We start from the raw sequence: 14,485 nt of genomic DNA, 5'->3' as shown, positions 1-14,485 counted from the left end.
TGCGTGCTCCCACCCGACGGGGCGTCCCCCGTGTGCTCCTGCTGCGTGCTGCCCGCGGGTAGAGCTTACACAGCAGCTTCGATTGCTTCAGGGTTTGGTTGCGCCTTCTGGCCGTAACTCCTCGCTTTTTGGTTGGGTTTTGCGTGGTGACACTTCCTCTACTCGGCCAAACTTCGGGGGGTGGCGGCGGAGCGGCTGAACAACAACGTTGTCATTGTACCCTGACAATGACAGTGACGCCTTTCGTTTCTGATCGCTGACGGTTGTTACTCTCAGATGGGGCTGCTTTTGGGGTGACTCCGTTCCCCTGGGCTCAGCAGAGGCTCTCACTGCTGTAGTGGTCCCACTGCTCACTCGAGACAGAGCCGCATTCACTCAGGGGTAAAAAAGGCTCAAGAGTAATTTTAATCACGTGCAAATTCAACGTGTTCCGTGGCAACCTGAGTAAGAAGCTGTGGGAGAGCAGCGCCGTGCTCACATACAAAATAACGAGTCTTTTCTTCCCCTTCCGATGCAGTTTGGCAAACTTTGCAGGGCCAGTGGAAAACAAGCGACAGCAATAGAAAAACCCTTACAAATCAGGCTGTGGCTTATTCTTTCCAGCAATAATCAGCTCTGATGAAGGCCCCCCCCATCTCCTTTTGGAAATAGCCACCCAAGTGCCATACTGGCTGTGAATAAGCATTTGCTCAGCGCTGGAACAGCTGTCAGCTGTGTGCGTCTTCTCCTCAGTGGAAACAGGCTTGGGAGCACTGTGTGACGCTTCACAGTGATGGTAAACATGTGGGATGTTTATCCGCATGGCATGCACCTACATGAGAGCTATCATTTTAAATCTGACAGCTGAGATACTGTCAGCGATCGCACTGGAGCTGTGCTCATTTACTAAGCCGAAGATACTGCTACTGACCCTATTGCTTTTGCCTCCTTCCTGTTAATTCCTTTAAATTAAAAAATAAAACAATTCTTGACATTTTTTTTTTCCTTTTATTTGCTAAAACCTCACCTAAGCATTGTCCGTGTTACCAGAATGGCTTGCTTGTAGGAAGCAATGCCGTAGCTTGATTGCTAGAGCATTAATGAGGACCCTTGTTCAGCCAGGAGAAGAGAAGGCTCTGGGGAGCCTTCATTGTGACCATCCAGTACTCCTAAACAGAAGGAAGACTGACTTTTTATATGGTCTGATTGTGAAAGGATAAGTGGGAATGGCTTTAAACTAAAAGGGGGGAGATGTATGTCAGATGGCTGTAAGAAATTCTTTACTCAGTGTGATGGGATACTGGAACAGGATTCCAAGAGAAGCTGAGGATAACCCAACTCTGGAAGCATTTAAAGTCAGGTTGGATGGGGCCCTGGGCACCCTGGCTTGTTGGGTGGCAGCCCTGTCCATTGCAGCAGAGTTGGAACTACATAATCTTTAAGGCTCCTTCCAACCTAAGCCATTCTATGATTCTATGAAACTAGTTTCATGAGCAGTGTCAGTCCTTGAATGTTCAAACTTTTCAAGTGCTGTACTTTGCAGCTTGAACAACCTGGTGACACCTTTCCTGGATAGAACATACAGATGCCACATTATATATGAACTGCATGCTAGAATGCACTGTGGTCCTTCAGCATGGAGCCACAGACCCATAGAATATCCTCAATTGGAAGAGACACACAGGGATCGTCAAGTCAAACTCCTGGTTCTAACATGACCACCCAAAATCAAACCCTACATTTGAGAGCATTGTCCAAACACTTCTTAAACTACAGAAGCTTGGGGCCATGACCTCTGCCCTAGGGAGCCTTTTCCAATGGCAGCAGTGGGAGACAGAGGTCTGTTGATTTCCAGTGCTTCTTAAGCTACTATCTCATGCTTCAGGGAAATCCAGAAGCCAAACTGCCTCCATCATTTCTTCATACTATTCTGGACAGTTCCTGGTTTGCTGGTGCTCAGTCTAGCAGTCCATTCCCAGAACTAGAGGCTGGGATTTATCTCACTCATCCCTGGAGGCTAGAAATGAAAGCTTCAGGAATAAGTTATGGTATGAGTATCCAATCTTTTGCCTTGCCTGGGCCACAGTGAGTGAAGAGGAATTGTCTTTGGACTGCATATACATAGGTTGCAGTGAAAGTAACGTGTCCTATTTATTTCCATGGAAATGATAGTAAATACAAAGAGCACGAAAACACCATTTAATAGAGCAGGTGTCGATAAATCTCTGTGGGTGCAATTTTTTCCACTTGGAAGGATTCAGTGGTACACCTTTGCTCCATCTGTTCTTCCATGTCAGACGCCATTTTGTTAGACTGCCCCTCTGCTGCCGTCTGTCACACACAGCAACAACATGTAATGAAATATTGGTGGTAAGGTGCTCTCCATGCAGAGCTCTCCGTGCTCTGGTTTCAGCTCAGTCAGGTTTAATAGCACACAGATGATGTTCAGGTGATGCTGAGGGGTCAGGCCACACCATTTGGCAGAGCAGAGCTGCCGTGGTGATAGGCAGGGCAAGGGGTGGGCCACGTTGTGAGCTATGCCAGGCTGCATGTGACCCATGGGCCACAGACTGAACATGCCTAAGTTATGGTTTAGATAACAGATGCAAAAATAAATCTAAGTTCAGTCTCCAGTTTCTTGTTGCTCAGGAGTGGCTGTAGCTCTGCACTGAGCAGGCTGGGAGGTAAAATACCCTTGTTATGTAATAGCACAATCTGACATGGGAAGAGGGCTGTAGAAAGGCTAGCAATGCTGTCAGAGTGTGAGGCTAATGAAACCTCTAGTGTGTGTTCTCTGTGTGGAACCACTCACCTCAAACACATCTCCCCTCTGCCTCAGTGGCCAGGTAACACTAGATCCTGCACCAGAAGAAGCAACTATTGCTTTCCTGCTTCTATACATAATCTAGTGGATTTTCTCCATTTAACTGTCCTCTTTTAAAAGGCTCAGCTTCCTTACTCAGCTCATGGCAGTTTATTACTGTTTCCACTGTGCTCCCCAAACCAGAGTCCGGTCAAGTTCTTACAGCTTCTTCCTCAGCCTATCTGTGCTTCAAGAAGAGCTTCTTAAACCTTAGTACTCCTGTCTGTTTCCATCAAGTCGACGTATCAAAAACTCAGTAGTATAAAACAACTCACTAGACAGCAGCATTCTTGCAATAGCTCTGCAATAATCTCAACTGGAATCTGGAATCTGTACTCAGTTTCTTCAGACCCTTATTGCAGGCTTGTTCAACATGGCATTTCTGAAAGCTGCTAAGCAAGGGATATGTAGGGCTTTTGGAGGGATGGTACTGTTTCTTGTCTTTTGGAAAAAGGTAAGAAAATACCGGCTCTCAGTATGTTACCATCCAAATAAAAACTACTTCAGACCATTAGATCATCTTTTGCTTAGCACTGATAAACCTTCCTTTTCCCTCCTACATGGAATTACGTATCTGGTCTCGATCCAAGGGCCCTCATGCCTCTGCAGTCCATACTGCTCACAACAGCACTCTTTTTATAGAACTAATGTAACATAGGAAAAAAGCAGTGTCTCTGAATTCTGTTTTGAAAGCATAACATGCCTCAATCTGAAGAGTAAGTCCTGCAGTTTTAGACACTAAATCAGCATGAGTTTTGCTTCAGCAAGCACTATGGAGCCTTCCCAAAGCATATGGAAATGGCACAGCTCTGTGTGTGTGTGTGTGTGCTTGTTTACATCAGGCAGTCATTTCTTTTCTCTGAAATTGTGGGGTTTTTTTACATCTCTGGCACTCCATGCCACCTCAGCATGAATGAAGCGCTAGGAGGTTGAGCTGCCCTAGAAGCCAGATCTGCCAGATGGTGGCACAATGTGCACCAGGAGGTGTTGGAGCAAAAAATTCCCCATTTTTATAAAGTCCTTGCTACAAAGGGGCTATTTATAGTGTTATTCTAATAAGGAGCCAAAACAGAGCAGCCTTTTATTAGAACTCGCAATAGAGGGCATTGCACTGAGGCCTCCCCATGCATAAATACCATTTCCTTATTGTGCAAAAGTTGGCCCGGGGAGCTGAAAATTCAGCTTGTATTTAGCAAAGAGCTCATTTAGGTAGGAATGTTTTAAGGAGTTTAAGCAGTATTGGCAGAACTCAATTAATTCCATGTGTGACAATGTCATCTCATCCTAATTAGTTAGGAACTCAGAAATAAGAATTAACAATATATTGGGGGTTGGACTCGAAGAGGTCCCTTCCAACCCCTACAATTCTGTGATTCCGTGAATATATATACAGAGGTCCCCATTTTGTCCCGAGACTCCATCCAGAGATGGAAGGCAGCTTTCTCTCCCTCGCAGGGATGCCGGGGCCCGGCCTCGGAAACATCGGGGTGCTCATGGCCTCAATTCGCCCTGCTTGGGGCTTCACCGAGCAAGCTGCCTCAATTCACCCTCTGAGGGCCGCGGGCAGTAGCAGCATCGGGCCGCAGAGAGGCGCCATGGCACCGCAGGATGAGCGCTGCCTTCAGCTCGAGCCCGCCTTCGTCTCCACAGAGCTGGGGGAACCCTGCCCGGCCGTTATTGAAAGGCACATCTGTGCCCATTAGCTGTGCTCATATAGAAGTCAGAGAAACGGGTATAGAGTGATTGCTGACTTCAGAATGACCTGCGCTTTTGTTGCCGTTTAAAACGAAGGGAAATCAGTTGCAGCCAAGACCTTTGGTATGGAAAAAGTATCCTCAGGAGGAGAGTGGAGCCTCTTGGAAGCCTCACTGCAGGCTGTGCTGACATCCGTGAGGTGTGTGGGAGACCTGCAACCTTGGATGCAGGAGTGAACCCAGCATAAAGCCATATGCCCTGCTGTGACCTGTCCCAAAGGTCTGCTACCAATACAGCCTTGGAGGGCTTGAAATGTTTGCAAACAATGTTAAAAAAAAAAAAAAAAAAAAAAAAAAAAGAGAAGTTTTTAATATTTGAGTTGTTATTAGTTTAAACTAGCCAGTTGCAGTTGCACTTCTCACAGTGCCAAAGAGGTCATAGTGGTTTATTTCCCCAGAGATTGCAAGGTACAGGACTGTTCTATAAAATACATATACTAGTCAGTGCATGGGCAAAAACATTACATTTAAGGGTTGTTAGAGGATAATTTGTGTCCTTTGGAAAGGATCTGTAAGTGCCAGTTGCTCCTCTTGCTTCTACTAACCAGAAAAAGATAAGTGGCTGGTATTTTCTTGTTAAGGTCTTTATGCAACACCAGTAATAAATAATAGAATCACAGAGTCTTTAAGGCTGGCAATGACCTCTGATATCATCCAGTCCAACCACCAACCCACCCCCACCATGCCTGCTAACTGTGTCCCTTGGTGCCATGCTCACACATTTCTTGAACACCTTCAGGAACAGTGACTCCACCACTTCCCTGGGCAGCCCATCCCAATGTCTCACTGCTCTTTCTGAGAAGAAATTTTTCTTACTACCCAACCTAAACCTCCCCTGGTGCAACTTGAGGTCATTTTCTCTCTTTCCGTCATGGTTATCTGGGAGAAGAGGCCAGCCCCATCTTGCTACAACCTCCTCTCTGGTCACTATAGAGATCGATAAGGTCTCCCTCCTCTTCTCTTGGCTGAACAATCCCAGTCCCTCAGCCACTCTCCATAAAACCTGTTTTCCAGATTCTTCACAGCATTACTGCTCTTCTCTGGACACGGTCCCAGGCCTCAGTGTCTTTCTTGTAGTGAAATAATAAGCCTATGTCTTCTTGTTTCTATTTTGCAGCTACATAACATATCCTCAGGTTACTTCAGTGTCTTTCATACAGATGTTTACAGGGATAAACCTAATTAAAGAACAGGTATTTCACTGGCTTGTCTTCATTTGGCAGTCAACATGTGCACAGAGCAAAGGTTGCCAACAGCCTAAGGTGCACTCTGTGCAGAATCCCTTCCCTTATACTTCAAACAAATGGCAGCATATGATGAAGCCCTTTCAGCGTGTTGCTAACTTGATGCTTTGAGTTTTGTTCCGATGCCGTTGCTATGCTGATTTGAGATGGGAAAATAGTCTTTACAGCATTTACTGAAACCAGCGTTCATCAGTGGAAAAGAGAAACAGTGGGAAAAAATCCAGACGTCAATCTGGTAGAAAAAAAGAGGAAAAAAACAAACAAATTCTTCCTCTCTGACATCCTGTTTCCCTGCATGTGTGCATAGCTCTCCCAGTGCCCTTGAAATTATTTGCATATGCCAACACCCCACTGAATGCAACAGCGGGTGGCAAAAAGGCTAAGGCTTTCTCACTACTTCTCACTAGCAGCAGCAATGTTCCCCTGCCAGCATCCTGCAGCCTCCCTGACCCCCAGGCATTGCTGGGACAAAGTCCTTCTTCCACCTATTGCAGGAAGGCATAAACCTGAAGCCAAGCACAGAAGAAGCAGTGAAGCTGGTGTCTGCTGCCACCCGCCATCTGTAGACACTGTCTAGTCGGTTTTCTTCTAGACATCCCCAGGAGAGATGAGTTTGCTTATCCCATTAGTCCTCTTGAATGCCAGCCACATGCCAAAGAGAGAAATCCCGAGAGAACAGTGCGTATGACTGTCTGAGGAGGTGCAATGACTTAAATTGTGTAGGCTGCAAGCAATATCGTAAGTGTTAGGCAAGGACTGACAGTATATTCCCTCTAGGATGGAGCAGGAGCAGCATGGCAGTCATGCTTGCAAAGCAGCACAACTTTCTCCACCCATAGCAAGTCACAGGATATCCTGAGTTAGAAGGGATGCACAAGGATCATCAAGTGCAACTCCTGACTCCACACAGGACCACACAAAAATCAGACCATATGTCTGAGAGTGTTGTCCAGATGCTTCTTGAACTCCAGCAAGCTTAGTGCCAAAGCACGTGTTCTGGGGAGCCTGTTGCACTGCCCAACCCCACAGTGTGAAAGAAACCTCAAACTCATCAAAACTCTTATTTGTAGACAAGTAACAATATCGACAGCGTTTTCCATCAAACATCAATAAAAGAGTGTCTTTTTAAAGTTTTCTTTAGGAAACCAGAGTTTTTGGTTGATCCTGTTGTTTTCCTCAAACTCATCATATAGGACTGTTCTTACTATATTTGTACATACCAGTTGCTCTTATCTAAACAGTTATCGCTAGAAAATTGAGTTGTGATGCTCCACTTCGCTTTATTCACAGAGAATTCTGGCTCTTCATTGCCAGCCTGAAGAATGGATTCAGAAGACAAGTAACCCCTGCCTCTGAGAAGCTTTTCCCTGACAGCCAGGCCATGATGAAGCTGAGGTTGGCAAGTCACCCCAGCCACTCCTCCCAACTACCTGCGCATCTATGGTGACTCAATTTCTAATGACACAGTCACACATTCATTTTTCCACTGAACCTGTCCCCTTTGACAGCTTGCAATGAATGAAAGAGTTGATCGGTGTTTATTTTTATCTTGTCTTTTTTCTTTGAGTTCTACTTTTGGGGCAACTGTCAAAACCATATTAAGCCACTTTGAACAACTTGGCACACAAAGATCTTCAGAACTATGGCTAAGCAAAAGCGTAGTTCTTAGTAGAAGCTAATTCTGCTTTATACTTCTAATTGTGCTAGTGGAGGGACCCAGTAGCATTTTGCAGGAGACCTACGTAGGCTTGAGATGCAATGCTGATATTTCATCTTCAGAGGAACGGGGGAGCTCTTCCACAGCACTGCATTGTTGTTTTTGCCCCATACATCCTGCTCCATCTTGAAAAGGAATACTATTTGAAGGATTGCAAATGAAACATTTAGGGATACAGCTGGCCACAGGCCCAAGAGACACAGGGACAATACAGGCTGAGTCGACAACTGTTGGCTTAACAAGGCACAGGTGTGTAGGCAGAATTACAAAACCAAACTTTAACAGTGCTTCCTTGTTCTTTGAACAGTTGACCTTCAAATCATCTCCCCCCTTTCCTTCACTGTTGTCCTCTCTGCCATCAGAGGCATCATCTCCTTGTGCTTCTCTCCTTCCAGTCTTCCTCATGTGGGCAGGTTTGACAGGAGACTTGCAGAGGGCTTCAGCAGAGTCTGATGCTCCCTGTAAATCCTTCTTAAACCAGAATTGCTCTTCAGAACTGGCTGGGCCTCCATCACATGGCCCACCCTTTCCTTGCTACTGGGATTACTGGAGGTAGAAGTTCTTCCCCTCACTATGCATAGCCTTGACAAGCAGCAGCTCATGGAATGCCATTTATTCATGTCAGCTCCTGTTTATGGATCTGCCCCTGCAGTTTCCACTGTCGGATGTGAGGGCAGTGTTTCAGCCACAGAGGACTGCATCATTCTTTAACACTGAAAGTAGAAAGTGATGTTAAGAAAATATTTGTGATATTAATCATTAAAAAAAGAAATACTGGGAGGCTTCATAACTAACCTTTCTATTGATTCATATTCATATCTAGCAGTGATTTTCTGTGAGCCTGCCCATCGCATCTCCCTTCCCCCAGATTACTGTTCCCTGGTTACCACGGGGGGGAATATGCCTCGAACGAAGATCACTATTTATAATCTATTGGTGGTTATTTTAACACAAGTCCCACAGACAAGACCAAGGCTCCATTGTTTCTGGTGATAGAACCATACAGATGTCATGAGTCCCTACTACAGGGCTGGCACAGAAATGAGACAGCAGATCTCAGAAGTCTTTGAAATATTACCCCCACCTGCTTGTTCAGGGTTCAGTTAAGCCAGCAGTGTTCCCCAGAGAGTGGCATTACTAAAACCTCCTGGTGAACCAATACCACAGGCTAGAAGAGAAGAATAACATTTCAAATGAGTGGACTGGCAGAGTTCAAAGGGATAATAAGCATTTAAATTCAACATGAAAGACATCTTCCTCTTCAGAGCTTTAGGAAGGAAAGTAGCCAGGCAGATAAACTATTTAAAAGCCCCTTTAATCAAGACCATTAACATAGAGATTTTTGTCTTAATTAAAAACATTCCCCATTCAATCACATTAAAGAAAAAGTAATACAGAATGTAATTTATTCTTCTGTTTGAAATTTTTAGAAGAACAGCAAAAACATTTTCACTTGCAGAGAACCCCAACTTCATTAAAAGTTATCTTTGAGAAAAAGATTAATTTAGTCTATCTCGCTGCTCACATTTCCATTTGGAGTGAACTGCACGCTTGTATTTCTACTTTTGTATAAAGACTACTTTCTTGGCTTCGCACATATTTGAATTCCTGACCGCAAGCAATAAGAAGACAGGCAAATATTTGTTCTCAGAAATTTCTTGGTGTCTCAAAAGAAGCTGAAGTAAACAATGCACTTCAAAGAGGAGTCCCAAGCAAAAAGTGAAGAGCTGCCTACAGTCTGGATGAATTTGTGTCACAAGGGTGATGTTGACATATAGAGAGAGCAAGAGGAAAATGCACAGGACCAGAGAAGACCTTGAAGATTGACAGTACCAGGAAACCTTCACAAATAAGCGTGGCATCTACCTGAAAATAAATAGCTCTCAGCGGGATAAGGGTTGCTGTTCACTTCATTTCAGCCAGACTTGCAGACCTGTGTGGTTACAGAGGAAGAGCAGCATATGGGACAGGCGTGAAGCCTGCCTGATCCTCCCACATGGTGCAGTCTGCCAGCTAAGAAATCTAACCCCAGGCAGGGAAAATATCACCATCTGACAGAGTTTTGCCAGCATGAAGCAGCATTTCTCTCAAACTGTGAAGCAGTTCTGTGGGGCAGCCGTGGTGTTGCCAAGGATAGATGTTGTTGTTGTTACTAGATCTGAAGAGGTTATGGAGTCATTTGCTCATCAAGCTCCTATTTCTTCATATTTCTCAGGAAGTTTGAGCCAGAGGAGAAATTACCAGTCATCCTTGCCCAGCTGATGCTGACTAAACTGACAGATGCAGGCACACGTGGTAATGCCTCTGATACATCATGACGGTGCTAGGTGCTACCTTTCAGTTACAGTACAGCCACGTGCTGATTCAGCAACACTGCTTTGGCCCTGGGACTCGGTTGGTCCCCTTGGGCAAAGTGCCTTTTGTCAGATTGCAGAAACCTAGAAACAGATTTGGAGATGTCCCATGTTCTTCATTTTGTCTTGAGCAGCGCAGAGTCAAGCATCATCTTGTCCTCTCATAATGGCCAAAGTGATCAAATACTCCGTTACCTAAACTGAGCAGCAGCAGAATAACCAAGCAGCTCTTGCTGTAGCAGAATGGTCCCACACAACCACTAATCTGCCTAGCATGGTTTTTCCATACTCCCCTCAGTCAGCTAATATTGCTGACTTGGGGTAGTCGCGCTAAATTTGTGCTGATTAAAGGACAACCGTCCTATCAGAGCAGGAAGATCTGCAGTGTTGGCCTGTGCTGCATAATGAGGCTGCTGCCTGCCAGAGCTCTTCCAAGAGTTGGGCTGCTCCCCGGAGCTCTCTAAAAAACATTATGTATATATATTGTCCTAAAGGTACACATGAGTACAGAGGAGCATCTGCCTTTTTAAAGGGAAGGAACACCTGCATCATCATCACCTATAAAACTAAAAGTAATTTCAAAGCAGCTCCATCTCCTCATTTTGCCCTTCAGAAATGTGATGACACACTTATTTTTACCATCCTCTATTTGCCTCATTTCCTAGAAGGGATGGTGCAGGCTGTGAGCAGAACAGAGCCGTGCCAGTTTATGGCAGCAGTCACCTGGCCTACATGCTCCTGTGAGATGTTGTAAGCTTACTAAGCCCTGAGTGCTGCCTCATTCTGCTTTGTGCATTGCATACAACCTTTCCTTGAATGTAACCTTTCTGGAGATGCAGAAAAGGCAGGATCTGCCTGAGCTGCTTAGATGGGTCCTAGGCATCAAATCTGTTTCAATCTAAAAATCAATTTAAGGATTGCTTGATGGCTTTAGTTAATTAGTCAGGTTTTTATTTGATGCTGGTTACTTTCAAATTCAATAAAAAAATATTATTTCCAGTATTATCTCTTCAGATAAGAAGTGTCACCTGCTTTTCCTGATACAATCATCTCTTATTGAGTAGCCAAGGAGGATTCACTATTGCCTCTCGAAGCTAAAGAAATGTCAGAGGTATTAAAACATTGACATTTTGCTGCAGTTAGATCTCCGAGATCAGCCAGACAGCTGCCTCAAGGCTAGCTACCAGATTACTCATCTGATTTTGTTACTGTGATATGGTATTTTTGCATACAATTACTGTGAGTCACTCCCTCTGGTGTCAGCCTCTACACCAATTCACTTTCCCCATTTGTCACGGTTATAATGGTTTCTATATGGCCAACGCCAGAAACGCAGAGCTACTTGTAATGTTTGTTTCAGAAACTAAGAATGTCCTAAAATCCTTGTTTTCTTTACAAGTGCAAAATGAGATGGTGCATATGATCTACTCAGCAAATGCTGAGTATAACAGAATTAAATCCTTAGAGAGTAGAAGGTTTGGATAGCTCAGCTGTGTCTGAGTGCCCTAACAAAAGATTTTTTTACTTTTAAATGACTTTTCTTCCATCCACCTCTCCCAACTCATTTTCATTTTATTACAAATCTTTCCAAGTGTACTGAAGGAAAAAAATGAAAAAATAAATAAATGTGGGGATGAAAATAACTCCTCTGGTACAATTTGCAGCCATTTCCTCAGGTCCTGTTTGTTGCCTGGTGCCATAACACTGTGCACTCAAGATGCATGTTTTCAGTCACCTGCTGTGCCCTTCAGCCTCGTGACAGTTCCTTTCAGCTTACCATTGCTTCTATGTTTTGATCTTGCCTGACTTTAGATCATGCAACAGCTGAGAGCAGTCTTTCCACTATATAAAGGCAGGTTATTCTTCCTTTTGGCCGGGACAAACTGCAGGATGCCCTGTGTTTATCTGACCAGTTCCAGCAAACTGATTATCTTTTCAGCAATTGAGAACATTTACTCATTTCCATTTCTTTGTTAAAGGAGGTTACAAAAGATGTGCTGTAAGCAGTACAGCAGTAAGATTTGACTGACAGTGTCATAACTTCTTCCTAACCCATTACCTGACAGGGCAGACAAAGCAGTGCAAAAGAAACCCGAATAACATTAGGAGACATCTTTCCTCAAACTGACAGTTTCAAATTGCACTAAATTTTAAGAAGGAAAGCCCATCATCACAATCACTGCAGTCTCCAGAGTAGCAAAGCTCTGACCAAGGTACAGCAAGATATTGCTTTCTCACTGACTCTTTTCCTGGTCTTGGTGTTTCCAGTGACATTTATAATGGCTCAGGACATTACAATAAATCTAAGGGAAACAACAACAATCTGAATAGCGAACCTTCCTTGTCAGTACCCCATGTGCATTTTCCCCTCTCTTTCACATGGCAGTGAACATACTGGTTCAAAGACAAGTACCCTCTCCAAAGCATCCCTGAATGCTCTGACCGCTATTTGATAAGTGGGATGGAAGAAACCCACAAAATAATAAGAGATCAGAAACCACTGATCTAAAGACATTGATTCTTTAATCAACTCAGATCCATGAGTTCTGGATAACCTTCCCAACCAACATGATTATGGCTATGTCATATTAAAGTCATATAAAACATTAGAAGCAAAGCACTGGAAAATTCAGTACTAAATTTTTTTTCTTTAACGCATACAACACAATAGAATGCACAATAACGACAGCAAAACAGCACAACCCCAGACCACAACAAGTGAGAGCTGCTCAAACATGACAACAGTGGGCACAGAGATAAAGACCCAACCTACCCTTGCATGACCTCAAACACACAAAGATCTCTAAAGAAACACCCTCAGTTCCACTGCCAACTCTTAAATGAGGTCTGGGAAGGGATGGATCCTGGCTCCTCCCCTTCCAGTCATTCAGGTTCATTGAATGCACCCGAGCTCCCCTAGGTTGGCCCTGTCTTCCTTCCAGGTGCTCAGTCACTGTTTCAAGCTGTGACTTCCATTTCCAGTTCTCAATAGTACCACAAGTCTCTTTGATAGACATTATCCCCAGGAGAAGATGAACCTTCTCCATGCACTGTGGAGGATGGTTTCATTGAAGCCAATCTAATTTTCATGAGGGACAGTCCCTTTTTGCTTACCAACCCTGCATTCAATGCCTTCTTTCAACCAACATTTGCATTTTCAGGTGTTGCAAGGTGAATGAACAAAGTAGTTGTTTTGTTACTGCATTAATTTTCCAGGAGATCAATGCCTTGTCACAATTATACAAAGACAAAGCCCTAGCAGCAGTACAAAGCATACAGCAGGAGCACTGTGCCACAGAAAGGCAAGAACCTGTCTTTCCAATGGCATCTCTGTCCAAGATCAGAGTAAACCACACATAGTACTATCCTCTGCTGCAGGATCGCTTCCAGCTCTTATGCTTCTGGTTCACTGAGAGAGCTGCCAATGCCACACAGCCTTAGTGTGCATTTAGAAACATTCTAGTAATTTATTTTAGCAGCTCTTGTGTACACACGTGCACTGCTTCCTTTCATCCTGCTGCGCCCCTTTTTGCCTTGACTACAGCCAGAGTTATGTTGAGTCACAAATTGTGGCTTATGACGTGTTATTATTTTTAAAGATTCCAGATTCTTACTAGCTACAAAGTTGGGGTCTGGTAGCAAAAGAGGCCATAGATGTTTCTACTTCTGTGTGAGCTATTTTATTTTATGTATATATGTATATATATTTGGTGCCAAAGATGCAGATAAACATCATATTTACTAGCATGATAATATGGGAAGGAAATATGCTTTTATTCATCTGGATGATTTTCATGTCTTATCTGCCCTTCAAAAGGTTTGAAGCCCAATGCGCACAGGAGCATGGAACATTTATAGGCTATGGTCTTGTGTGTGTTTTCCTAAGCTAAGGAATAGAAGACATTCTCAGGGCTCTTTTCTCTCACCCACTAGAAGCGGTATGCAAAATGTAGTTTCCATGGTCACAGCATAAGTCAAATGGGGTGACAGTTTCTCTTAAGTACTTTTCCATCCCTCCCTGACCTCCATAACTCTCCCAACTTTTCTTCTGAGCCTATGCTGAAGGTAGAAGTTATGATTGTTTGTGCCTGAGGTCCCCTGGCTGCTTTTCTGCCCGGTGCATTTCTGCCTTTGTCTTTGTACTTGCAGACCATGGTAGCTCTGAAAAACAGCAAACTGTAAACCCCCTCAGAAGGACTGGTGATCAGCTTCACCTTACTGCTTTGCATGTGGATCAGATAGCTCTGCCTTCAGGAGATCTTGATCTATTTGCTCATTCATTAGGCTTGAGACGCAGCCATTGTGCATAAAACTTCAGTGAAGTTTAACAATTGCAGTGAACCACCTCTGTGATTTACAAAACAATACAGTCTAAGAGTAAACCCTTTGGGCAGAAAGATATCAATAGATTAAGGAATACAGGTATGACTATGAATAAAGCATTTTCCAGCAAGCTTGGAAAGTCACCAAAGCAAATACACGGAGCTATTTACTCCTTTGGGGTATTGTTTAGGTTTCTTCCAGGTGTGTACATGAGTGCTCATTCATGTGGGAGCAGTTATCCTAATTCTGCC

Source organism: Coturnix japonica, chromosome 2 (genome assembly GCF_001577835.2).
Source record: "Coturnix japonica isolate 7356 chromosome 2, Coturnix japonica 2.1, whole genome shotgun sequence".
Taxonomy (NCBI): Eukaryota; Metazoa; Chordata; class Aves; order Galliformes; family Phasianidae; genus Coturnix; species Coturnix japonica.
This window is presented reverse-complemented; position numbering follows the sequence as displayed.